Raw genomic sequence first — 8074 nt, forward strand, 5'->3', positions numbered from 1 at the left:
CAGTCCTGCTGTTTTGATATTGATAATTGGAAAATAATAGAATTCAAAGTCAACTTCTTATCAGTGCGTACAGTATGTGTAATCCAAGTGCAGAAAACAAGCACTATAGTGACTTCCTGAGGATGTGTAAGCTATGAAGTATTCATGACTGCAGTTCCAGCATAGGTTTGGACTAAACAAAAGAAGCAAATTCCAATAATTATGCAACATTTAGTGGCATTTCTCACCATAAAGGGCTATTGTTACTTCCACCTTTCCTTTCTAAAAAATTCAAATTTGCTAATAGCCCTATTGGCCTTACCTGTATAGATATCCAATAGTCCTCTGGACTAAGCCACTTCTATTTGTTAAAACAAACAAAACTAGAAGAAACAAATCAGATTTAATTTAACACAGAAAACAGCTAATTCAACTGACCCTAAAGAAATGACTAATCAGTGGATCAATGGATTGTTCAATAGACTCATCTCACTTGATCCATTTATGGAATGAACTTTCTAAGCCCAATAGACCATGCAGGTACACTCTGAAATAGAAATGATAACACAATCTCAGTAAGTCCGAAGTGAAAAATTAAAGAAAAACTGAATGGGAGCCCAAGAGCACACTGAAAGACACAGCATGCAAATCTAAACCTTTTTTGGTTTGCAAATGTCCTGGAATAAATGAAAGGACCAAAATATTGTCTGGAAATTAGAGACTGAATAATACTTGAAAGTTTAAAGGAGAACCTTTAATACTAACACCAGACGTAGGAGCCACTTGAGCTCATCTCTATCAATACAATGACAAAACCATGTGTAAAAGACTTAGGAAAATTCAGCCTTGAAAAATAGAATGAAAAATTTAATATTTGAAAAATGGGGATACCAACCCACTGGAATCTACTGTTTTAAAATAGCAGCTGCTGATGACTGTTTGATAAAATATTTATCAAAGAGAGTTGATACAGTCCAGCTTTTCCCACATGTTGCTGAAGAGTCATCTCCAGAAAAATAAAGGATGAAACAATGATTTTTTTTAAGATTCTAAAAGAACTAAAAAAAAACTCTACTTCTTCTGAAATGCCATTTACTCTTGATCTTCTCATCTAAATGGATGGAAGTTTCTTTATAGAATCTTTGACATAACTTGTAGTATGCATTTACTATGCATTAAAAAAATCCTTTAAAAACGATGCTGTCAGTTTGGCAGTTTCAATGTACATGTTTTCATCCTTTTGTAGCAGAAATGGAAAGGTTGAAAAAAGATGATAACTTGGAAATTTTAACAGTATCATTGTTTGACAAAGTCTGCTGCTGCTACATGTGGTCTTCTGGGGGTGGGGGCAGGGGAAGGAACAACTGGTGAAAGATTTAATTGTAGTGATGACTTGGCTTAACCAGATGAATGGATGACTGCAGTTGTGGTTATTGCTGTTGTTATTATTATATTCCCACTCTAAATGGTTGTGATGATGTGGTGAGAAGGAGCCTCTACCTTCTTGACTGGTGCTATTATGTTTGGTTCTAGGCATGTTAGCAAAGACATCCTTACAATGTAAGCCCCTTGAGGGAAGGGACTGTTTTACTTTTGTCTTTCCATCTCCACTGCTTAGCACAATGTCTGGTACACTCTAAGTGATTAATACATGATAATTGATTAGTTGGTTGATTGGAGGGTGTCAGGGGAACCAACCGGAATGGTGAATGGCCTTGAGTTCATCCTATGTGAGGAGTGATTTAAGGAACAGGTTATGGTTATTTTTCCTGAAGAATAAAGAAAAGACTCATGCTGAACATAATGACTGTCTTGGAGTATTTGACTCTCCCCTGGAAGAGGAACTGACCTCATTTTGTTTGTTCCCAAAGAACAGGCCAAGTAGTAATGGGTAGAAGTTATAGAACAAAGTTCATTTAGGCCTAATGCCAGGATAAACTTCCTAACAATTGGAATTATTCAAGTGAAATGGGCTGCCTTTTAATGGAGTAGGATTCCCAACACTGGAGGTCTTTGCTCTTGACTTTTTTTTCTCTTGCTATTCTCTCCAAAACCAACCATCAGAGGCCATGTATGCCTGGAGGAATGAAGGCCATTCAGTTTTGTACCTCCTGGGACCACCACACCCACCTAGTGTAGCCTCCATTTGGATCCAGTCTTGTTCAGGGAAGGGACTGTCTTATTTGGAATTTGTATTTCTAGCGCTTAGCACAGTGTATGATACAGAGTAAATACTTAATAATTTCCATTCATTTGTAGAAGGGCTTCTGGATTGACAGCACTGAACTAAGTAGTCTCTGAGAACCCTTAGAACTGTGAAATTCTGTAATTCTACATAGAAGTTGCAATGAATTGGATGTTAACTGGCTTGGGCCTCTGTTTCCACACTCAGTAAAATAAGTAAGTTGGACTAGCTGATCTCCAAAAACCTTTCCAAGTCAGATTATCTGTATGTTAGAAGGCAATCTGAAAGTAAAAAATTTCTCATTCTCCAGCCATCTCCTATGAAGAAGACTTTATCAAATCATTCTGAAGAGTAATTTCCATTTAGTTTCACCATTTGATTAATTCTGCTCAGCAGACTAGATGAAATATCCTTTCACAGGGCACTGTCTCTATATTCCCTTGCTAGAGATGTTAATGAGTGTAGTTCCTTGAGACGTTGATGGAGTATTTTTGAAGTCCAGTCCTGCCCTTCCAGTTCATTTGTACCCAATTCCTTCATCCCATTCTTTGAGACTGCAAGAACAGAAACCTTGCTATTTTCTTAAGAAAGACAAGCCATAGTCACAGCTTTAAGCATCTAAAGAAATAAAAAGTAAAAATTAAGAAATTAATGGGGAAATAAGAAGTCTTCCCATTCAAAGGAACATGTAGATATGATTCATTGACAGTTAAATCTGTATTAACATCAAAGGCAATTGTATACTGTCACAGATATAAAAATGGTCACACTATCTTCAGAGATTAGCTTTTAAGCAGAGACCCATTAATTTCATTTGTTTTTCCTTTTAGTCATCTCATACATACTTATCCATACAAAGATATTAAGGCAACCTTTTTATTTAGTCAGAAAGATAAATAATAAGCATTAATTGATCCTACAGGCATTAATTTGGCAACTTATGATGTACCCAGTACTTTACATAGAGTAATATCTCTATTAATGAAGATAGAGTCTATTCATAGAATCAGTGGATTAAGAAGAAAAAAAGGACCTTCAAGATCATCCAATCTTGCTCCCTAATTTTAGAGAAGAGGAAACTGAGGTCTAAATAGGAGAAATATCTTACTCGGTATCTCACAGGGATAAAGTAGTAGAGACAGAATTTAAACTCAGGTCCTCAGACTCTCAAACAGGATTCATTTCACTAGAGTTATTACCAAGCAATAAGAATTTACATTCTAAATGGTGACATATACAATAGTCAGCTGATATAGTTAGAAGCAATGCATAATTAGATGTGTAATATAGAGGCATATGTAGATTGTCTAAATAGTAATAATAATAGCAAGCATTAACACAGTACTTTAAAGTTTGAGAAGCATCTTAAATATGACATCTCATTTCATCCTAACAAGAACGCTGCAAAATAGGGATTATCATCATTCCCCTTTTTATATTTGAGAAAACTGGGGGAATTTAAAGTGATTTACCTAGGGTCATACAGCTACGAAATGCCTAATTCTTGACTCTTAGTCTAGCTTACTATCCACTGAGCCAAGGAGATGCCAATAAGTGCTCAGGAATTCAAAAGGGAAAATTTGATCACTCTGGAATAGATGCGTTTGTTCAAAGAAGAATACATAGAGAAGAATGACTATCAATCAGGGCCTTGAAAGAAACATAGTATTAGAAGGCCAGAGTGGAGAAAGTATAATGGTTCGTATTTTATTCCATCCTGTCCCTAACAAAATTTTTGCTCTTCATTCCTGCTTTTCACCATAGACCCAAAAGAAAATGTCGTTTTTGTTTTGTGTTCCTATGTTATGAGTATTACCCTGAACTGACAACAGTTGAGGAGGGAAATGCACTGGTCTGTAGGGCTTGGCCTAAAACATGGCAGCTTCCATTGAATCTCCACAGGAAAGGAAATTTGCCATCTCTGACTAGACTTCTTGCTTTCTGCTTTGGTTTTTATGGCAATTCGTATATGGGGGGGGGGGGGATTTTCTATAGGCCAGTGCATCTGTTTGCTTCTCCTAGTCATGGCAGTATTAAAAGCAACTGAAAGTTGGCATTTGCAAGGGTAGGTTAGGCCTGTGCCAGTTTTGAAGGCCAAATGGAATTTTCACGGATCTACTGATTTTTAATATCATTTGCAAAGTTCCTGTCAGAGTCAGATCCTTCCTCTCTCCAATGCGAAAAAGAAAAAGAAAAAAAAGTTCTCAACCCCATTTTCCTCCAGAATTTCCCTCTGAGGTTAGTTTCCCATTTTACGATGAGAGAAACTGAGGCCCCCAAAGCTGCCCTCAAATCAAAAACAGGACTGAGTTTTCCTGATGTCTGCTCCCAAGCTCCAATTAAAATATCTTTTAATGGTGCAGAAGCTTCACTCAGACATTATGTTCTCTTTATGAGTCAAAGTCTCCCTTAGAGATACAGAGTGTACAGACAGAGACAGTACCTTTCTGGAGCAACAGTCGCTCCTCTGAGTTCTCACTGCTTCAAATAAGAAACAGATTTAGAGAAGTGTGAGGGAGAAGCTGTGACATTGCTTAGTCCCACCCTGGTGGGTCATGTATATATATATATGTGTGTGTGTGTGTGTGTGTGTGTGTGTGTGTGTATAAATATATATTATATATATACACATATATATGTGTTTATAGGTAAATATACACATATGTGTATATATAAATATATTCTTAATATGTCAACTTAATCATATTGCACATATACAGTTTAATTCTAAATATACAACTTAATTCTAAACTCCAAATACTTATATAAAGCTTTAACGTTTATTTGCAAAGTGCTTTATAAAAACTAGCTCATTTTACCCTCACAGCAACCCCAGAAGATAAGCACAATTATTGTTCTTGTTTCATAGATAATGACACTTAGACAGAGAAGTTATTTGACCAAGGTCACACAACCAGCAAGTGTCTAAGACTGGATTTGAACTCAGGTCTTCCTTGGTTCATTCCTAGCGCTCTGTCTGCTGCACCATCTTTGTACACACTGGCTCCCTCCAGTAGAATGTAACCTCGCTGAAAGAAGTTATAATGAATGCAGAGAAAGGGAAAGGAAAGGAAGGGAAATAACATTTATTAAGTGTTTACTAGGTGCCAGGCATTATGCTAAACATTTTCCCACTGGGCCTGGCACACAGTCAAGTATTTAATAATTGCCGTTTCCCTTGCCTTTTTCTGAATTCATCGGATTCATCAGGTTTTATGGCACATTTATATTTGATTGTGTTGGCATACACAACTTGTTCAGCCATTCCCCAATATAAATGGGCAGACATTTTCTTCTCTCTCTCTCTCTCTCTCTCTCTCTCTCTCTCTCTCTCTCTCTCTCTCTCTCTCTCTCTCTCTCTCTCTCTGTCTCTCTGTCTCTCTGTTGTCTCTGTCTCTCTGTCTCTCTCTCTCTCTGTCTCTCTGTCTCTCTGTTGTCTCTCTCTCTGTCTGTCTCTCTCTCTCTCTTTGTCTCTCTTCTCTCTCTTTTTTTCTCTCTGTCTCTCTCTCTCTCTGACAGCATTTAGTGTTTCTAGGACTATTTATTATGTTATATGTGAGGGCCTTTGTTTCTGTCATTGAGTCCTATGGGATAAAAGAGAAGAATCGGGATGACTTGGTCAAAGTGGATGAATTGTTTATTGACTCATCTCTAGACTGTTTATTTTTACCCTAGAAAAGGTTTATACAAAAATTAATTGTGCAGAAAGTATGTGAGGGAAAATGTTAAAACTACTTAAGAGAACACATAGGTTGCCAGCACATTAAAAGCATGTGTTGGTCAAAGGGCAAGGATGTGTGTGTGTGTGACAAAAATATTTATATAACACCTATTGTGCACCAGACACTGAGCTGAGCTCTTTTCTACAAATAAAACCTTGCTTAGTCCTCACAACAACCCTACAAGGTAGGTACTACTATTACCATCAATTTAAAGTTGAGGAAATTGAGTCAGAAGTTAAGTGACTTGCCAAAGGTCACACTGCTAGTAAATGTCTGAGTTTGAATTTGAACTCAGGTCTTCTGGACTCTAGGTTTAAGACTCTATTCACAGGGACATCAGATGCCTATGGCAATGGTTTTCAACATTGACATTCTAATTACAAATATTTCACCTTCATTCACTATAGTAAGTCCCCCAAAGGCCTGCATATGGTTATTCAATTTACTTGAAAATAAGGCAGATTGAACTTAGAAAAAGTTTTAAATTGGCATTCCTTTCTATTAGTAAGATTTAATTGCAATTATTTGCATTCTTACATACCTGCACTTCAATTTGTTTGCAAGTTTTGAAAAATGTGCTAGATTTGGAGTTAGAAACCCTGGCTTGGCATTCCAACTTTCACTAATGATAACAATAGCTAGGGTTTCTATAGCTTTTACTGTGTGCCAGTCACTGTGTTAAAACTTGACAAATATTATCACATTTTATCTTCACAATAACCCTGGGAGATAGATACTATTATTATCCCCATTTTACAGTTGATGAAAGTGAATTAAACAGATTAAGTGACTTGCCCTCTAGTAAATGTCTGAGGTTAAATTTGAACTCAGATTTTCCTAATTCCATGCTAAGTTCTCTAGCTGCCTCACTGTCCCTATGACCAAGATTAACTCACTTAACCTTTCTGGGTTTCAGTTGCCATATGTGTATAATGATATGCTAGGGGTAGAGAGCTTCCCAAACTTAATTCAATTCAAGAAGCATTTATTAAGCATCTACTGCATACTAGATCCAGTGGAAACAAGAACAAAAAAGACATTGTGAGGCTCCTCCAATTTTAAATCTATTATTCTCTGACCCATCTCACAACTCACAAATTGTAGTCTATGATTGTTGTTATTCATCCTTCATCCTAGAAGAGGACCAATGACATCACAAGGGTGATGTCTTTACTTGTAAATAACTTGGATTTAAGTGAGGCAGGGCTGTGTAAAATCATCAGCATCACTCTCCCCTCTTCTGATTATTTGTTCCTGAATGTCCATGAAACTAACTCTACAAACCAATCTAGTTAACACAGATTTCAGGATCAAGGACTAATGTTAAGTAGGCAGGTTACTAACATGGTAAGTGTGCCCTTTCCCCTTTATGTCAAAATGATTGAAAATGCTTTGTGGGTACAAGAAAGTGCTATAATCTGTTCTGTGCAATTTTAATAGCTAATTACTAAAAATCGATAGCCATTAGCCAGATTTCCCTCCATCCATGTACTAATTACCTTTGGACTGTGTGTATGCTCTCAATCCTACATGTCACATCCAGAATAGCTAGATAGTATTTGCAAAGCATTGGACAAACCACAGACCAGTGGGGCCTTAAGGGGAGTTTAAAGAATAGACTGATAAGAGGGAACAGAATACACTTCACTCTAACATAGTATTGGGAGGCAATGTAAATAGATGATGCTAATTAAGGATTAAACAAGACTGGATACTTCAAAGGAAAATAAATACAACTGATGTCATTCTATATCAGAATCATTATACATCAGTATAAATACATGGTGTAGTCTCTTCAAGTGGTTCTCACTCTCTGGTTATGAAGTCACTGCAACAGATCCATGAATCCATATGTAAAAGTGTGTGTGTGTGTGTGTGTGTGTGTGTGTGTGTATGAGAGAGACAGACAGACAGACAGACAGAGACAGAGAGAGACAGACAGAGAGAGAGGAACTCTCCTGGCTTCCCAGGCATCCTCAAAGACTCAGCTAGAATCCCACCTACTGATGGAGACCTTCCCTGGTTACACTCCTTTCTCCTTCCAAGACCCTTCTACCCTGCTGCTAGTACTTTCCCTCCAAGAGAGATCTCCACTTTCTTTTTCTTTCTTTGTCTCTATGTCTCTCCATCCCTCTGTTTACCTGTCTCTCTCTCTCTCTCTCTCTCTCTCTCTCTCTCTCTCTCTCTC

The sequence above is a fragment of the Petaurus breviceps genome, unplaced genomic scaffold (assembly GCF_028583685.1).
Source record: "Petaurus breviceps papuanus isolate PSGF00001 unplaced genomic scaffold, PetGlider_PUasm1.0 688, whole genome shotgun sequence".
In the NCBI taxonomy this organism is placed as follows: Eukaryota; Metazoa; Chordata; class Mammalia; order Diprotodontia; family Petauridae; genus Petaurus; species Petaurus breviceps.